The 20,943-nt window shown below is 33.6% G+C and overlaps 1 protein-coding gene and 2 long non-coding RNA genes across 4 annotated transcripts in view; 1 reads left to right on the top strand and 2 right to left on the bottom strand.

Annotated features, from left to right (window-relative positions):
• The window catches only part of LOC143042846 (uncharacterized), a 254,720-nt gene that overhangs the window by 90,061 nt on the left and 143,716 nt on the right, over positions 1–20,943 (top strand). The gene's annotated exons all lie outside the window — the stretch shown is intronic.
• Positions 5,102–9,724, bottom strand: LOC143042852 (uncharacterized). Its single transcript, XR_012968148.1, has 4 exons — positions 9,519–9,724; positions 7,690–7,956; positions 6,638–6,811; positions 5,102–5,463 (listed from the first exon to the last, which is right to left on the bottom strand). It is a non-coding gene; the product is annotated as an uncharacterized LOC143042852 (long non-coding RNA).
• LOC143042848 (uncharacterized) lies at positions 14,433–18,741 on the bottom strand. Its single transcript, XR_012968144.1, has 4 exons — positions 18,379–18,741; positions 17,501–17,719; positions 16,615–16,771; positions 14,433–15,803 (listed from the first exon to the last, which is right to left on the bottom strand). It is a non-coding gene; the product is annotated as an uncharacterized LOC143042848 (long non-coding RNA).

A 20,943-nucleotide genomic window follows, 5' to 3' on the forward strand; every position in this document is an offset into this window, starting at 1 on the left:
TTTTAATGAAACAAGGTGATACCAACTATTTCAATCTGTCTTTAAGTTTCGAATAGGGAATACTTGTGTAAAGTGTAGAAAAATCAAATGTTTTAATACTATTGCAAGATAAAAGAGTATTAGATTGTATGTACTTTGAACGATTTTTTAAATTTTTTTATTATCCACTTCTCATATACGCTACCTCTATAATAAACAATTTCTCAATAACTTTGAAGCTCGGCTTTGATTGCTGATAAAATTTAAGTTAATAATTTAGAAATAGTTTTATTTAGCACTTGGAAGACCCAGTAATATACCATTGTTTGTGGGGACACTTCTGTAGTTTAAGTAGACCTTTTCAACAACTCTCGATACCGACTAAAGACACCAACATTTTACAGGTAAAATGGAGTGGACGTCTCAAAGACAAAAACGTCTGACTTATAATACGTATACAAATTCGATTTTGCGGTCATACATGTATATAGCTACCGAAGATATATAATATATATATAAAAAAAAGGAAAAAAACATATATTTCTCTATCTGTATTTACACGCCATTTCACGTTGAATTGATTAAAAAAATTACTGCAATCATTCCGCATCCTAATCAGCTTTCTCTTCACATTTATGATTATGCCGCATTCCCATAACGATACATGTGTATCTGCAAAATTTTTCTGAGAATTTATGAGAAATATGAAACATAATTACTGGACTGTCTGTCCGTGTGTTACACACTTGTAAACACGGTCGAGTTTGAGTTTTTCAAACGATCAAAACCGTACCCGATGTACATATTCAATTTCGGGAGGGGTAACAAAGTTCGAAGGAAAAGTTTACATCGCCATTTTTATCAAAGAAGGACTGCGCTGCTTCAAGATACCATGTTTAAGTTGATGTATTCCTTCATGAATAGGGAGGGAATTTAATTGACTTCTCGTTCCAATGTATCATTACTTAACCAAAACATATCTGCGTATCGAATTTATAATTCAAGACGCTAGTTTCTATAGAGCTTTGTCATTGCAAATTCTTTTTGGACAGTGCCAATCAGAGGTTTGGAGTCCAATGACTTAGGTTATCCCTCATTTAATCATATGGTAGTCCTCTGGAACTGATTGATCAATATAATTGCCCGTGTTCTAAAAAACAAGATACGTTGTCCCTTAAACGTGGAGTCATGATTTTCCAGTTTCGAAAAAAACCTCTGGTTTTCTTACCAGAAGCGGGAATTGCTTGGCAATTGATTTTAATGGGGTCCGTGTCGATCAAGTATCGTTGGTTTTTTTATGTTACACTGTCATTGCTATATTTTATTTTATTTTTTTGTCAACGGGTCAGAAATTGTTTCTGTTTCTCTTTTACATGACAAAGATTTGCCGGATTTATAATCTTTTCTATGTTTTCGTACTTATAATTCTTTCTAAATTCCGTCTATGACAATACATAAGGAAGTTTTTTTTTCCCAACAAGAATAGGACAACCCCGTCGCATGTTTTGTGCGCCTGAACCAAGTCCTGAAAATGTACGACCTTCACACGGTTGATATTTTAGTTAATGATGTCACATTTTAACTTTATGCTTCGCTTTTATATTTGATTCTATTTTAGTCGATCAGAGATCGCTGTTTTTTTTTTCATTTTTTTTTCTCTTCTTTTTTTTGTACCGTAAACATAATCCTTTTCTCCATTCTAAATTAAAAAAAATCACCATGTCATTTGGACTCTGTCTTTATTGCCAATCAAATCAATTTCAAGCAATAAATCCAATAGTTATCAATAGTATTATTTTCAATTTATATTTTTGTGACGACCCCTAACAAATTACCTGTCGTAGTCGTGCTCAACTGTAGGTGTAGACAATTGTTGAAAAGGTCTAGTATAAAGGCAACAGTAGTATACCGTTGTTCAAAACTCATAAATCGATAGACAAAAACAAATCCGGGACATAAACCAAAATCGAGGGAAACGCATTAAATACAAGAAAATGGCGACACAACATGTAAAATGTAACAAGCACAGAAGCGAACTAAGCATTAGACAAAATCCGATGCGATTAACAAATATAACATCAAAACCAAATACATGAATTTGGAATAGAAAAGTACCGTGACACGTCTTATAATAATGTGAATTGACACTCAAATATAACAGGAAACAAACGACACAACGGAAACACAACGTTAAAAACACAAAAAACACACAGAAACGATCTATAATAAAACAATGACCATATTCCTGACTTGGTACAGGACATTTTTTAAAGAAACAAATGGTGGGTTAAACCTGGTTTTGTGGCATGCCAAACCGTCCTTTTTTATAGCCATGTGAAATATAACATTAAAATGACAACACAACATTACAGGACTACAATACAAATAAATAGGAGAACACAATTGACAAAGAAACACACGAATAATAGTTAACAAAAGGAAACAGGTTTAATATTTAATACGCCAGAAGTGCATTTTGTCCACACAAGACTTACTGGTGACGCCGAGATACAAAAGTTTGAAAGCCGAAACAAGTTCAAAGTTGAACAGCATCGAAGACCAAAAGTTGAAAAAAGCTGTGCCAAAAACGGCCAGGGTTTTCTGTTAGGTACCAGAACATCCCTATTATTTAGAATAATTTATACTTTTGCAAACAGTAAATTTTATGAAATGACTATATAAAAGATATACATAATAAAACTGAAGTATAAACTAATTACAGGATACAGACAGACAGACAGAATATTTTATTATAGTGTCACATACCAATACAGAACAATATCATACATCATAATATTAGTATAAAAATACAAATAAAAATTTACATCGAAGTTATAATATCGGTATCCAGCCATGACTGACTTATGAGATACAACCGAAATGCATTACATAACCTCAAAACCTCAACGCCAAGTAACGTCATATTTGAAATTGTAAAAAACGACCAAAAAAATGACGTCGCATTTGAGTTTGTAAAACAGAACATCAAAAATGAAAAATGACGTCACATTAGAATGAATAAAACTATCTGTCAAAAATAAGATAGAATTAGGATTGATTTAATATTATATGTGTACTAAATACTGATATTTCATTTAATAACAATGAAAATAGCAATACTGAGGTAGCAATTAGACAATTACCTATATTTCTTTGTCCGGTTAATACAGAATCAAACTGCAACCGTAAAAAAAATCAAAGTATCCAATACATTGATGGAAGATCCAATTCTTCATATTAGGTTGAAATTCCAAAGGAACATAGAACAGACCTATACTTAAACAGGATTTCCTCTTTAGTAAGTGTCGTGGGGTATATGTTGAGTTTCCAAGTGATTTGCCAATACCTAGTTCAAGCATTATATGTTATGTTTTTTACACACATAAACGATGCTGGGTGCAACAACATGCTTGTAATGGAGGTCAATGTCCTGTACATCAATCATTAAAATACGTCTTTTTGTTGTCAAACAAATAGGCGGAAGATTTTAAATAGGATACCCAAAGCTCATAAGTCAAAGTTAAACTAACAAGACCATGAGATAAACATAAGACGAAAAAACTTGATGGTCTCAAATGTTCCGAAATGGCATGTAGATCATGCTCCAGTAACAGCATCTGTCATAGTGTTCAGATAAAATTGTCATAATATAACGTGTTGTACTGTGTATTTCCAAAGTCATCCACATGTGTTTTAGCATTTTATATTTCGTGCAATTAACTTACCACCAATAGAAGTTACAGTTAATTCTGTACATACAAAGAATTGTCCATATCTCCTTATCAGTGTATATCTTAGGCCCCAATAGCTTCAGATGCTGCTGCATTGCATTGAATTTGTTTCAAAACTTAAAAAAGATACCTTTATTTTCATAAATACAGCGCAAATAAACAGCTAGAAAGTATACAAATAAAATATCTCACCGAAACGTACCAGTAATCAAATGCACAAAATAGAAAACAAAGACGATGTTTTATAAGTTTCTAAACATACTGCGCTATTTGATACAGCATTTGTGAACACTATTATTTGTCGTGTTTGACACGATTTCGAATTTTATTTTCTCCTACACATGTTAGGATTTATCATTTTAATTATGATTTTGCATAACCGTGTTAGTGTGTTCATCCTTTTTATTGATGTTTATCAAGACTTTCAAATATCATCTACGAATGAATTCAGCTTATGAGATACATGTACTAACATGTACACCAATTTGAATAAGTAAAGGATACAGGAAAGAGCATTTTTCTAAAGTTTATTTCACGAGAAAAGTGTTTTTATGCCCAACCTACGATAGTAGAGGGGCATTATGTTTTCTGGTCTGTGCGTCCGTTCGTCCGTCTGTCTGTCTGTCTGTCCGTTTGTTCGTCTGTCTGTTCGTTCGTCCGTCTGTCCCGCTTCAGGTTAAAGTTTTTGGTCAAGGTAGTTTTTGATGAAGTTGAAGTCCAATCAACTTGAAACTTAGTACACATATTCCTTATGATATGATCTTTCTAATTTTAAAGCCAAATTAAACTTTTAACCCCAATTTCACGGTCCAATGAACATAGAAAATGAAAGTGCATGTTTCAGGTTAACGTTTTTGGTCGAGGTAGTTTTTGATGAAGTTGAAGTCCAATCAACTTGAAACTTAGTACACATGTTCCCTATGATATTATCTTTCTAATTTTAATGCCTAATTATATTTTTTATCCAATTTCACGGTCCATTGAACATGGAAAATGATAGTGCGAGTGGGGCATTCGTGTACTTTGGACACATTCTTGTTTTTTTTTTAATTTTAACCTTGCTGAAAAATCATCAAAAGCTAGAACATTACGTCACGGGTGTATTCTAAATTTTATAAAATACGTTCACCCTATGTTTCTTGTGTTTCTGGGCGATTATGTTTATCTCTGTCTATATTGTTTTCTTTTTACAGCATAGTATAGACTGTTGCCATTTTTTTAGTTGTATTTCTATTTTTGACATGTTGTAGTACTCTTTGCCTTTTTTTTTTTGAAGATTTCTTGTCCTAGTTATAACTTTCGTCCCTTTACCCAATACAAATTCTTGTCTGACTTTTATCTGAAGACTTAAAAATTTTGGAAATCGGAACTTAGAATATTTCTACAGTAAGTAAGTAAGTAATTTTTATTATAGTGACTTGTGTATCATTTATACAATTATATGCATAGCAATTTGATATTTACATAATAAAAATACAGAATGAGACGTAAAGTTTTTTTTCTATGAATGAATGCTGAATTTACAAATTCTATAATTACTTCCTGAATGATTTTAAGCAAATATTGTATGATTGTCTAATATTAAATTTACAAACTTAGTTTTAATATAAAGTGCACATCACTTTCAATTTCAAATTCTCATTTCACATACATTTAATTCTTAAAGTTAGTTTGTAATATGTTAATACATGTAACTAAGCAAATAAATTAAACTGTAATATCCTTTGTCTCATTGATGTATCGCTGATCTGCCCTGAAAAATAAAATTTAATTAAAAGCGTTTTAAAAATGGGGGCATACTTAACTTTTACAAAACAATTCGTTATTATTTTTCTCTTTACTAATGTATTCATGACTGCTGTTTAAATTTCAAAAACTTTATAAATACTATGATTCAGTTTAGTTGTGAATAAGCTTGGTATTATTGATTTATTTTAAACATATACAGGCTGATTCTAATCGAAAACATTCAAGTCTCTACAATCTGTCGATACCTGTACCGTGGTATTACAGAAGGTCATATTTTTTCTCTGACTGTTTATGACGTCTTTGCGCTAAATCCATTTGATGTTGGGTGTGTATTGATTTGATATTTTAGTCGTAAATGCATGATTTTTTTAGTTGTGATTGGCTTGGAACTAGTAGCTGTCAGAAAAGTAACTGGGGGTACTCTAGTGTATTTTTGGTGAAATGATGTATAAGGATCCGTCAATGTCCATTCTGTTCTTTGAAAGGTGTATGGTACTTCTGTGTGTATCCATCTGATGCGTTAAGTCATATTCGACTGATTTAATAGTTGGTTCTTATGCTGTTCTATTACAGCACTGCTCCCTGTTAGGGTGAGGGTTTCAACCTTCAAACGAGTTTAACCCCGACACATTCTGTATGTGCCTGTAACAAGTCAAGAGTCTATAATTCAGTGGTTGTTGTTTGTTGCTGTGTAACATATTTGTTTGTTCATTATGTTGTTCATAAATCAGGCCATGTAATTGAGGTTGTCTCGTTTGAACTGTTTTACATTAATTTATCATTTGAGGCTATTTATAGTTGACTATGCGGCATGTGCTTGCTTATTGTTGAAGGCCATACGGTAATCTCTAAAAATATATATACAAATGTAGTCGTTAATCATGTTAATGTCTGTGTCATTTGGTCTCTTGAGAATTGTTTCATCGGAAATCATACCACATTTTCTTTTTATAATTATTATTTAATTGCAAAATTTAATGTGTATTCCGCTATGATCAATTCGTGAATTGTCTCTTTGGAGAACAAAATTACGATTTTGATGGACTAACATATAACTGTTCTTTAAATAAAATATAGAATATAATTAATACCCATTTTCTTTTTAACAAATTCGTAAACTTAAACTTTTCGTCCTTGCGATACGTTCAGTAAATACATATTAAATTATTCATACCAACCTATTTCTTATTAAAATCCACAATCCACCAAACCAGGACAACTATAGTTATGATAGTCTGTAAAGTTGAGTTTAGAAGATCACCTGCAGTCAATATGTTAGCTATTAGAACTCCAACTGCTAAACGTAATGTCTGGCCCGCTCCGTGCAAATCTTTCATAAATTGTTCTGCTTCCTAAAGTAAAAGAGTTTGGGGTCAATCCATTTGAACACTTAATAATGGACGTAAATCAAAAGGTATGCAAACCTTAACGACATGATGAAGTGGTCTCATTGGATGAAAGGGTAATGCTGAACTGGTTGTTTTTTGAAAGTGTGACACGTGATGATTTTGCGTGAAAACGCGAAAAAGTCGTGTGGGACACATGAAATTACAAGTGCTATTATAACACTTGTATAAATAACAACTATAAGTGGAATACGGGATTGGGACAAAAAATTAGCCCGATACGGGATCAAACCCTCCCAAAAGACCCACTTTGAATCCAAAACACATTATTACCTTACAAAATATGTTGGATTAACGCTCAAAATCGAAAAAGTAAACAATTTTGATAGATCACTTGAGTTCCATTTCGAAATGTCTTGACAATCAACCAATGTGAGGTAATAGTCCTGTTAAGCTTTTAAAAGTTTTTTGTAAATGTTAAAACAAGTGGGTTGTTTTTTTTCTTCCATACGAACGAAACTTGATAATCTGTCCATTATTTAAAACATTAAAAATTGCTATTTCATGATTCCAATAAATGATTTTGACCTGAAAACATGCTCGCACATTGTTGTCAATATAATGGAATTTTGCGCGACTGTCATACAAGTGTGAGAGATTTATCTAGCTATAAAGTCAGGTTTATTCCTCCATTTTCTACATCAGGAAATGGCTGTTCACAATTGATGCTATACAAAAAGAATGTGCTAGATTTTGAATGTAAGATTGGAATCATGAAATAGCAATTTTTAATGTTTTTAATAATGGACAGATTATCAAGTTTCGTTCGTATGGAAGAAAAAAAAAACCACTTGTTTTAACATTTACAAAAAACTTTTTCTTACCTTTTTTCGTATTGCTGGTTTCTCATCGGAGTTATTTGATTCTCTGTCTGAATTTGACATTATAAGGCGAATGGCCAAAATTGTGAAATAAGCTAGATACACAAACAGAAAAATCGAAGTTCCAATAACAAAATAAGAGTAGAGTTGATATAAAAGATATATTTCAACTAAGACGAATAATGCTACCAATCCGAACATATTTCGCTGAACCTTCAATTTTTCAAGATTTCTTTTCATGATGTCTTCTTTTGTGGAAAATACTTTTGTCTAAAAAATAGATGAGAGAAAATATGTTATAAATCGTACACAGTTAGATTTTAATTTTTAACTTGAGTTGCAAAAATGTGTACACTATATCCGGATTTCGACAATTTATGTCTTCTCATAGATGTCAGGAATCGAAACGGTATTTGGAAAGCCATTTAATTCACCTCAATTTAGGATAGACTCTTAGACTCTTAGATTTTGAAAGAGTCGAAATAGGATGAACGGATCATAGAGGTGTAATACCACCATTGATTTTCCCCTATTAGTCTTTGTTAAATTTGCACTTTTCAAATAAATGTGCAAAATTTATCTTTGTTTCAAATAAAGAAATACTTGGCATGAGTGAAGTTTTATCCTGTCCAGTACTATAGAAAAAAATTCACATAACATTTCAAATTTCTTCCCTTATTTTATCTGTGTACAAGGTTTAGTCACCATGTATTAACCTCAAGATTACAAAATTTTCTATAGAAATCCCAAATAAAAAATAATGGTGTTTTGAAATACCAAAGACATATGTTTATGACACAGAAATGTTTTTACTGCAATAAAATGTAGGATTAATTACCTACAACTGTCAAATTCAAGGGAATATTTTTTTAGACCTACTTTCGTATACAACCGGATGTGACGTACCATGATTTTGTGGTATTACACCTAGAAACCCGAAGGCAAATATTATAAAAGCCCAAACGAAAAAAATATAAACATGTCCAGTCACGTCTCAGTCATTACAGCTGAACGGACGTGCTGGGCCAGCTCTCCTTTACCCGCTATCTTCGATGAGGGTTTATTGTTAGATGATCAACGACTTACTACTTAAGATGACAGAAACCAATCCATGCCGTACAGATAGACGTAGTAGTTGGCGTACCCGCGTTAACATACACTCCAAAACCATTGTATCATGGGGAGTGTTATACCGATTAACGTCCGAGGATTGTATCCTAGGCTGTTGGGTGATACGACCTTCATTTCACTGCCTCACGGCTTTGGTCCTGATAACGCTTCCTGTCATCTTTAGAACTACGTCCACGATTCATCTACCAGTACTCCATCATCGAGGCTAGCGGGCTGCCAAGCTGACCAAACTGGCCCTGAAAGCAGCCGTTAGTGAAGAAATAATACCAAAATAGTAAACAAACAAAATCAACTCAACAAAACCAAGATGGCGGCCTCCATTCGGCGTCCTTTGCTACCTGTTCCTGACCCACGGCACAAAATATTCAAACGCTCACCAATCGTCTTCGGGCACCGAGCCGACCGTGCGAGGGCTGTATAGCCAGTCAAGGTCGTTAAACACTTCCATATATATAAACATGTCTAAATTGAAAACTAAGTTCAAACAAATGATTGCGTTGGATAAAAAAAAAATATTTTTTCATACGTGTGCATGCAAAACACATGTCTTGGTAGAGAGGTCTCAATACAACCCAATCAACTTTTTCCAAAAGACAAAAAAGTGAAAAAGTATATTTTAAGAAAACGCTATTGACTAGCAGTTCGAACAACTGATGTTCTTAATAAACCCTATTGTATTATAATATATAGCTCAAACAAACCTTAAGCAGAGCGAAGAAACTTGTAGGCTGTTGAGCATCATTCTGTTTTTCAATGACCATCTGCATCACACAACACACGACAACCACGATTTGCAGTGCTTGATACCCAATTATTAGTGGATATAAAACGTCAAGTATATGTAGTAACGTATATCCTGCTATTTCACCAGATATCGACATTTTCCTACAAAATTGCTTTCGTTGTCTGCTGAAATGTAAAGACCATGGAGTTTATCTCTTTTTAACATAAATATTGTAAACATTGTGTGGTGTTTGTACAGTTATGGTTTGCTTAATGCTACAAAAGTAGAAACAAATACATCGTTTAATCAGTGTTTACTGACTCTGATTGGACTATCAATAATGCATGCACATGTTGTTGGTAAACAGACTTATATACACAAAAAAACTAAAATTAAAAATCATACAAGACTAACACAGGCCAGTGGCTCCTGACTTGGAACAGACACAAAAATGCGGAGGGGTTAAACGATTTTTGAGATCTCAACCCTCTCCTATATCTCTAGCAAATGTAGAAAAAAAACACACATCACATACATTGTATGTTAACTAGTCACAAGTATATAATTATGTAATTATGATGTAAATAGTTATTAAAACGTGTGAAATGAGGGGTTAAACATGTTTTTTGAGATCTCAACCTCCCCCTATATCTCGATTAAATGTAGAAAAAACAAACACGCACCACATGTGTTAACTAGTCACAAGTATATAATTATGTATATTATGTAAATAGTTATTGAAACGTGTGAAATGAAGGTTCTTATTTTAGTCATAAATCGGGCCGTAAGGCAGCATTACATATAGTGGCAGCTGAGGGTGAAACAAACAATTTTTTTCTTTCTCAGAATCAAAAACAAATTATTTTTTTCTCTAATAAGTGGAAACAAACTTTTTTTTCCAAAAAAAAACATAGCCACCCCCCCTCTTAGCGTTATATACGATACGTGACCATGCACTGAGAATTTCCGTACTTTTTATCTGAGCGGATTGACAAAATATTACTTCCATGATCTGAGATAACATGTACTGGTTTTCATGAGCTTACATTTCTTTCTATGCCTATCCATACAAAGCCATTTTATATTAGACTAGAACACACCCGTGATATCACGGGTCCGTGACTGAATTAAAGTATATAACTATGCGCAAGCCTTATTTTAGTATTAGTATTGTCATCTGATAAAGTCATGCCGATTATAAGATACACAGTTTTTCTCGGCTTTCAAGTCTTTCTGTTTGAACCCGTCGAACTGAAACAATAATATCAATTATTTGGAAAACAAAAGGTCATGGAATGGAGTATTTTTTAATCAACAGCATTGTCCTATATAAGTTATAAATAAAGTTGAATTCTTTGCTTCGCTGTTTTACGTCATGCCCACTAACAAATTGAAAACTGTACCTATACGCCCAGATTTTTAGTATTCGTATTGTTATCTTAGAAAGTCTTACTGATTATAATACTACAATAGGTAACAATTTGACAATTTAGTAGTGTCAACCCTGTGGTTATGACCCGTGTATATAGCATATTGATCCTGAATACAACGTTTGGTGGTGCGCCTGTCAGATGCGGAACGTACAGATAAGGTAATAGGTAACAGGTGAATATACTATTGGTATCGGTAGCGGACTCGACCCGGAACTTCTTAATTATTGGCAATATTAATTACGTGGAAAACAAAAGGGCCTGGAGTGGTGTAATTTTTAATCTACACCTTTGTACTATATTAGTTATATATAAAGTTGAATTCTGTGATTCGTCGTTTTTACGTGATGACGGCTGACAAATTGGACCTCGTAATTTTAGTATTATAGATGCGTGTGAAGTCGACACTGATAAAGAGAGTATTGAAACTTTATGCATGTTATGACGTCACCGTTATATTCAAACTTATAGAGACAACTGAGTTCCGAAAATTATCAAGACGCTTTTCTCAATAACCTTTACCACAAACGCCCAAACCTTAACAGTTGCAAGCCAGAGATGTGTAAATACGTAATCTGCTAAGAGCTGTATGATCAGAGAACATAAAAGGACTTATCTGTGAGTGAAATAGTTCAGCAAGGTAAACTAAATCAGAATTGAAGACTTCCAGTTCTGGTTCTGAATTATTTATGTAAAGAAATACCCGAATTATCCCTCTTCCTTGCCATATTATCTCAAATTAATCACGACACAACAAAACAAAAACTTGAATTCACAAAGAGGAATGACCCTCACACTTTCAAGTTCACACATAGGTACACAAGATGCTAGTAATATAATTTCTCAGTATATAATAATCAGAACCAAATATTGTGCACTACACACCGACTGTATGAGGCCGGATGTAGTAGATCGTGCTTTTTTTTACTTTCCTTCTGAAACATGTTTTTTTTTTCTTCAGAACCAAACTATCTATTTACAATTAGCATGCACCCCCCCCCTCCCCCCCCCAAAAAAAAATATGAATGGTTGATGACTTGTTTAAGTTGATAAACGACACCAATTGATAGTATGATGTTTACATGCAAACTTTTTAAAGTAAGGATTATTTTGGCTATATATATGACCATTTAGCTAGTTTTTGCAGTAAATAGAGTATGAATTATCAAAAACAAACAAATATTTATAATTAAATGGAGTGATTGGTTGTTAATTGCAAAACGTCCAGTGTCAAATATTTCATGCGTGTTCAGGACTAGATCAAATTAACAGTAAATACATAAGGTAGATCCTACAATAGGGGGTCGTCCAAAATGATGTGCGATGCATTTTGAATGCTACTGAAAAATTATGATATATTGAATAGGGACATCAGTTTGGCGTTGCGACAGGCCTCACAGATTGAGTTGTTGCGGTGGTTCTTAATGTGCTGAGAGTGTCGCATTTTCTATTCATGAGACATTAGATCTAACAACCCCATTCTGACAAGACGTGACTGTTAATTTATAATTACTTCCCTTACAGACAAACGAAGTCCATCCTTGGAAATGGTTTTCCTGTTGATCGGGAGAAAGATTTGAACTTCCACTCTAAAATGCCTGTGTCGCTTTCCCCAGTCAAGTATGCCATCTCAACAATGGCCGCACGTATATAAATAAATATGATATACTGTACAAACGGCAACTACTAAATTACATGTCTTGATTTGTCATATTTTACCCATCAGTTTCAGAGTAGATTTTTGTAAAACGAACGACGACCACCAACAGATGACGGACGCCAAATGATAGAAATATCATAGGTCACACCGGGCTTTTCGTCGCGGTAAAGTGACTAGGAAGAAGGTGTAAGCTGCGTATAAATCGGCGTAAAAACCCCGATTTTTGTGGGGTTCGTGTTGCTTAGTCTTTAGTTGTCTATGTTGTGTTTAATTTTCTATTAATTGTTTGTCTGTCTGTTTGTCTTTTTCTTTTCTTTTTAAGCAATGGCGTTGTCAGTTTATTTTCGATCAATGCGTGTGAATGTCCATATCTTTTTTGTTTCAACATTTTTTGTTTACCCCACTCACATTGTTTTTATACACAGTTTCGTCTGTAAAAGACTCATCAGTGGCACTCGAATCAAAAATAAAATAAATAGACCAAATAGAGATGAATAACAATTATAAAAGCCCTATTCATTAATATTTTTTTTTTTTTTTTTTTATGTATATTTATTGGTTGCCGCCTTTTGTCCCTTGCACATTTAGTCCATATCCTTCTATTTTCTACACATTAAGTACGAGGTCGAATAGCATTGATTGAACACTATGTTCATAGGTAATCATATGTTAGTTGGTTGTATCTTTTGTATATGTGGTAATGCTTATTCTCCTTTTAAGGTACTCATATAGGATAATTCCTGTCAAAAGAAGTTAATGAACCATATATACATAAAGGAATTACTGCCATATTAAGAAGAGAGAAAATATGTACATGTATCGACTAAGAATAAAATGAAAACCATTCCATCACATTTTCATATCAGTTGAAACAATGGGAAATAAATTAATCTTTATTGTCCCCAAAAAATAATGACCACTTTATTCTTCCAAATGAGAAATACATAACAGTTTTTATTCTTCCAAATGAGAAATACATAACAGTTTTTATTCTTCCAAATTTAAAATAAACATATGCCCAATTCTTCGAAATGAAAAACAATTAATCGATTCATTCTTCCTCAAGAAAAATAGATCATAACTTCTTCATTCCTTAAAATAAGAAAGAAAACTAGACAAAGTGATGCCCCCGAACTCCAATCTGAAGTAATTGTATTATACCAAAGCTATTGTAGGACTTTCTTTGCTATATTATTGTTTCTGGTAGACACAATTGATGCCCCAACTGTTATTTTAAAATACGCAAAAATCTAATTTATTATATCCTAAAAATAACAAAGTTTAACTATCTTCCAAAAGAACAAGAATGTGCCCATAGTACACGGATGCCCCAATCGCACTATCATTTTCTATGTTCAGTGGACCGTGAAATTGGGGTCAGAACTCTTACTAATTTGGCATTAAAATTAAAAAGGTCATATCATAAGGAACATGTATACTGAGTTTCAAGTTGATTGGACTTCAACTTCATCAAAAACTACCTCGACCAAAAACTTTAACCTTAAGGGGGACAGACGGACGAACGAACGGACGATCAGAAGAAGGGACAAGAAATCATAACGTCCATAAATGGGGTATAAAAATCAAAACCATGACCACATGCACAACTTCAACAGAAGTACAAGCAGATAGCAAAGTGCAAACTTCCTAAGACTCAAACTGTAAGAGTAGTTATATGTGGAATAACTTTATACCCATAGTGGGACGGACGTCCTAGAGGAAGGACGGACGGACAGGGATAAAACAATATTCCTTTAAACGTTTAGTTGCGGGGGCATACAAATCACTTAATACATTCAAATACAAAAAAACGTAGCTTTATTCATACATGCTACATATTAATAATCACAGGTTGAGATGCAAAAGTCATGTATGAACTTTGTGTTATCAAATCAAAAATAAAAGTTAAATATGTTTTATCGAATTTAATGGCTAAGTTTTATGTTCTGCTATTGAATTATTGTCTTCCCGTACTCTAATTCGCCGATATTTTTTTTCTGTGATTTTAGCCACGAGAACTCTCGTTAGAACTTCGGCTTCGAATATCGCAAAATTCAAAGAAATACTGTGATTTAAATTGTGTTTACTGTATGCAAATGCTTCAAGTTTTAAATTCACTAAAATAATTCAAACTGACTTTCACAAATATCACCACTTCGCATATTCTTTGCTCTGAATAAAAGTTCAGTTCCACCAAATATCATTGTTTCCTCAATTTCAAGAGTCTCCCCCTTTTTGAGGGGAGGTATTGGAACGATGAGATTTCCGAGGCGTTGGCAACTAGGATCCGTGACATATCGGGGATTCGTGTCATCTGAAATGTATACTGTACACTCTAGAGTCTTTTCGTCTGTTTTTAACGCCTGAAATATTTGTCCAGAAGAATGGCCGTCTTCAACTTTTTCCCCTTTGACAGCAAATTTATAAAAGACATCTTTGCATCGGTCGACTCCATCAATTCGCACTTTTTTGGTGTCGGGATGTAATTCAGCGTCCCATTCCGGCCAGCTTTGTATCCCATAAGTTTTCCTCAATATTCGTTTTCCTATTTTCTTGGGTTGATGTCCAAATAAAACAGCACCTCTTAAAACTGCTAGCCCAGCCTCGTCAGGAATAATGATTTTCCTATTGGGAAATGTTTTCCTCATTGCCGTTTGAACAAGCTCACATTCGGAAAACCCACCAACCATTATAATATGATGTAGGTCGGATAGATTTGGATCCTTAAAGAGTTTGTCTAGATGTTTGATTAAGGCATCTATAGTTGGTTTAAAAAGATTACGAAATACTTCAGGATTGACAAAAAGTTTCTGAGGCGTAGAAAAAGATACTGATTCTTTATAAGATGATTGCGTAATGGCAGACTGCACTGTTTTACAGTGTTTCACTGTTATCTCAACCAAAGAGTAGGGCAATGTAATGACTATATCCGTCTTTAAGCCTGAGGTTATCGACCGCTTTTTTACTTCAAATTCATGACACAAGGTAGTGTAATCTTCCAATTCATCTGATTTAAGTTCTTTTATGACTTTCTTAGTAAAAACGGAGTAGAGAAATCGTTTGTAAGCCTTATCAATGGCCGTTCCACCCCAGTGTCCTCCACTTGGTGGGAGCACCTCCTCTAAGGAATCATCTAACAGACGTTCGTGCACCGTTATGTCAGCTGTACCGCCTAAAAAAGTCCGATATCGAGAAATATATAAAACATGGAAGAAAGGATTAAATTAGTCAACACAGGGGCCAAATTAATGTAAAAGCATTGCAAATGGTAAGTTCTATTTAGGTGAAGCATAAATGTTTACTTTTACACATTGTGACTAGGATGAAGAGTTGTCTCATTGGCACTCATACCACATCTTCTTACATCTACATTGTATATGGTGACTCAAAAATGTGTCATGTTGTGTGGAGAAGCAGCAAATGTTTTGACTTTGGTTTAAATTGAATGAAATTAAACCTTATATATAGTAGTCTCGACTTTATCACATATAAATTAAACCACCGTCGCAGTACAAAAAAGTCGTGTGTTCTCACAAGGATTTAAAACTCTTAGACCGACAAGCAATACAAGATGATTAGCGCTTAGTTCTCAAGGTGACAGTCAGCAGGGAAGACATGTCAACTAACCCTGACACATTATTCTGATTCCGACCCGATACTTCTATATATGTCGCATGCTTTACGGCTCAGCAGAGAAATGCAAATACAAATGTTGCAGTCTTTGGTTTGACTCGTTGTTCAGTGGCGGATCCAGAGGGGGGGTTCCGGGGGTCCGCACCCCCCCCCTTTATTTTGGCCGATCAATGCATTTGAATCGGGACATATGTTTGCACCCCCCCTGCACCCCCCCCCCCCTTTGCCCTGGGCTAGCACCCCCCCTTTCGAAAATTCCTGCATCCGCCACTGTTGTTAAATGCCATTCTATTGATCTTTTTTAATATATGACATTGTATAAATGAATAAGAATAGCATTAATGACAAACCTCCGAGATCTACCACTACATATGTTGTGCCTTTCTTGATTGTTTCGGAAAAGGTTTTGTTTGAATTGCCATCCCTGTTTGTACGCAATTCCTGGCAATAGATAGAAGCTGTTTCTGGTTCCAAAGCTATCGTCAAGTCTTTGCCTTTTATTCCTGCCTACAAAATTTAACGATTGCGTTGGCTGGTTTTTAAATGAAAAATAATAAATTCCCTCTGTAAGGCATTGAACTTTGTATTGTACATCTTTTGAAAGGAGGATCGGCATGTTTTTTTTGTTGAAAAAAAGACTGTTGTTCAGTTTCCGAAGAGAAAAAACACTTTATTACTTCTAAAAATTAGTAAATGAAAAAAATGTAACATTTTCTGCTTTGATCATTCATGTTCCTTTCTGATGAATCTTTTTACTACATTTTCGAATTACCCAAGGTTATACGTTTTGAAAAATACTGCTGTATTTTTGACATTCTTACCTTTTATTTTTGTTTGTTTGGTTCACGCATCGTTGTCAATTTAACGAGTGAGAGGTTAAGCTAACTATAAAACCAAGTTCAATCCACCATTTTCTACATAAGACAATGCCTGTACCAAGTCAGGAATATGACAATTGTTATCCATTCGTTTGATGTGTTTGAGCTTTTGATTTTGCCATTTGATAAGGGACTTTCTGTTTTGAATTTTCCTCGGAGTTAGTATTTTTGTGATTTTCCTTTTTTCAAAGACTGTTTCGATTGACTTTTTTTACGTCTCATAATAAGAATCGGAGAATTTCAAATAAAAAAGAAACCTACACATATAGTTTAGAACAATGTTGTTACTTGTTTTATTGCAATAATGTCTTATTGGAGAAATGTGACTTCACACCAATTATTCATAAGAAGACCGTACCTTTTCTGCAGCCTTTCTCATGAATATTTTTGCCTGATCATCCCATATGGCTGGAACAGTAAGAACGTAGTGAATGTCATTTGTTTCCACATTCTTAAGTGTTTTGACTAGCCTCCCAATTGCTTGGTCTTTCAGGTATTTGATTGCAAAAGAAAATATGTCAAAAGCCTTCATATGCATTCCGTTCTGGTCTTTTATTGTCGTATCTAAATTCACCGTCTGAAAACAAAAACATGTATTATACGTTACAAGAACCCTGTGGGCCTTCGTTGCAAAAAAAGCTGCCAATTTTAACGGAGTATACAAATCACTAGTGATCGTAAATCATACGACCTTTTTTAATGCACTCGCTTGCAGCGCACTTATTCACCCGCAAACTATTATACAAGTTATATTTTTTTTCCGTTTGCCATTATTTGCTGTAAAACAAAGTGTAGCAGGTGGAAGAGAAATTTGTTTTGAAACACTAAGGAGTGAACAGCAACCCAATAACACACAGAAACAGGAGAAGGCATTTCTTTATAAATATCTAGTTTAAGTCTATTTTCCTTCAGTCAATATTCAACTTTGACCGTGTAGCTGTTTATGACGTTAAAATCAAGCATGTGTAACAGCGTTTAATTGCATGTATCATGTGTACTCGGATTTCATCCGTTTTCATCAATTTTCATTCAGTTAAGATAATTCATTTGTTTCTATTTTCTCACATATTTGTTAAGAAAAGATAGATTAATTGTGCTTAATATAAAAATGATTAAGGTCAAGCCACAAATAGAACACACATATTTTAAATTCCATGGCCAAAGACTGATACACTGAGTAGGATGATTGCGATATCGTACAAATAAAAAACAAAGTTTTAAAATAAAAATAAATACCTGATTATGCAACATCATTTTAAATCGTTTAAAGTAATGAAACGGATCTTTATGACTACTGTCTTCGTCGTCAGAATCAGAATCATCATTTTCCAGGCTTTCAAGATATTTAGTTTCGGCATCAAATCCAAAAGCAACAAAGTTTTTTTCATTCTCGAGAAGAACGGATGTTGGAGCTTTCATGGACACCAAAGTACTTTTTTGCCAACTGCACGTGAATATGTCGTTTGGCGTACTTTTTGCTGAGAATGCATACCCTGAATACGTAGTTCCAAAATCAATTGCCGCTACAAATAATTTCGCAGCATCAATGGCCTCGCTGTAAAACGAATTGTTTATTAAAATAGGTATGATTTAACCTGTTTAATATACACAATAGCTACATTGTATATCTATTTTGTCTTTAAAATTTCGAGATTTTGCAAGATGGCCGCCATTCCATATGGGTAATATTTTCATAACTTTTGTTTAACAAGACAATTTTTATAAGTACTGGTCTATCACTGTTTTTATCAGGTTTCATGTCAATATCTTCATTGATAAAAATTTCATAATGAATTATTTTAGGAAATTTTAAAAATCAAACACCCGCCATTTTAAAAATGGTTGCTTCTCCCGCCAGTATCGACATTCAGACTGGGTCCATAGCTAAAAATGATTTCCATGACATATATATTCTACTACTATGCCAAATTTCATGCTTTTATCACAATCTGAGCAATTTTGCCAAAAATCTGCACAAATCGACTGGACTACAAGGGATTCAACTCAGTATATATATATATATATATATATATAGATAGATTTTTCTTAAAAATACCAGCATTGATTGAATTGTCATCAATTTGAATTGAATGTTGTACTTTAAATTACCTTAAGAAAGGTTAAGGGCCAATTCATTTCACTCACATGATCGACATACGATAATTGTTTAACTTTACTGGACTTTGAAATTCAAAATTTTACAACAATTTGACTACATAAAAATGTATAATTGATTACACATACATGATTCGCTAAGACAACTCTCCAAAAGAGACCAAACGACACAGAAATTAACAACTATAGGTCACCATACGGCCGTCGACAATGACCAAAGCCCATACCTTAGGCCTTAGTATAGAATGGTACACAAAATCGACTAAAAGATGAAAGGAGTAGGTCCGGTAAGGACCGATTTTGGCCTCAAATTTCAAGTTCATCTGACGAAAGATGTTAACCACTTTTTAAACACTTAAGTGTCTATTTTATTTTATTTGATTCAATTAATTTATGTGAAAGATTTTAACTAATTTAGTCATTAAAACGCTCTGATTCAAGCCCAAATATGAAAAATCTACCAAATATGCTAAAAAATATCACTTTTAAGATGGTTTTTGTCAAAAATGAAAAACCTTTATATATGTTATGTATTATCATCAAATACAACTTACATTTAAATATTTTGGATGAACACGAATGCGGCCACTTTCGTTTTACACGGAAACCGTCTAAAATTTAACCAAAATGCTAGAATTGTGAAGATTTTAGTAATTTAGCATGACTTAATGGTGCTAGTGCTCGATAGATGTACATCGTATTGTCAAAAACAGCCCATATTTATGTAGTAGAAGCATTCTACTGTCCAATAAATAACTAAAAGTATACATTTTAACAATTTTGTAAAACTGCTATATTTTGGGGCCAAAGATGGGTCTTATTGGACCTACTCCTTTGTTACTTTGAACATATTTATTTTTAGTGAATTGGGAAACAAATTATTGCAACTTTTATTAATCCCTGTCCACTTTGCGGGTGCGAGTGCTGCCTTGTAGCAGCATTAACCTGCTCTTTTTCGAAATCTTCAAGGGAGTCTTTTACTTGCAAGAGATATGACTCTCTCTATTATTAACACGGGTCAGCCATTTATCGTCCCATTCCGACGGACGTTTTATGTTCACATGACTGTCCTCTTTATACGTTAGCAAGGAAACATAATTGCACAGTCAGTTTTTTCCGAAGGCTTTCCAATTTTACTAATTGACACATTTAGAACTTATTAATTTGATTGATATTTCAATATTTCAAATAGTGACTATATATAAAAGAAACTATATATGAATGTATAACCCGTTACCCTATATGAATGACTATATATATAGGGATGTTTTTATATTTTTTTGTATGTACTTAAAATCATAATTAATCAATAAATTTATTAGTTCTGTCTTCCTTGTGAATATTATCAATAAAAATATATGTGTAGGCCCTATAATTTGGAATAACAGATATTTGTATTTATAGTATGAAAAAAGGAAAATAACAAAAATACTGAACTCAGGCCGAGGAAAATTTAAAATGGATAGTCTCCAATCAAATGGCAAAATCAAATGAATGGACAACAACTGTCATCATTTTCTGACTTGATAGTAAATGTTCTTTTGTATTGTTTATTTGTGTTTTTTTCTGTCCAGAATGATTTTCCAGTTATTTGTACTGTAGTCATGTCATATACTGTTGTTATTTTGGTGTCATTTTTAACATTTTAAAAAAAGTGCGAGGTTTGGCTAGCAACAAAACAAGGTT

The sequence above is a fragment of the Mytilus galloprovincialis genome, chromosome 8 (genome assembly GCF_965363235.1).
Source record: "Mytilus galloprovincialis chromosome 8, xbMytGall1.hap1.1, whole genome shotgun sequence".
NCBI lineage: Eukaryota > Metazoa > Mollusca > Bivalvia > Mytilida > Mytilidae > Mytilus > Mytilus galloprovincialis.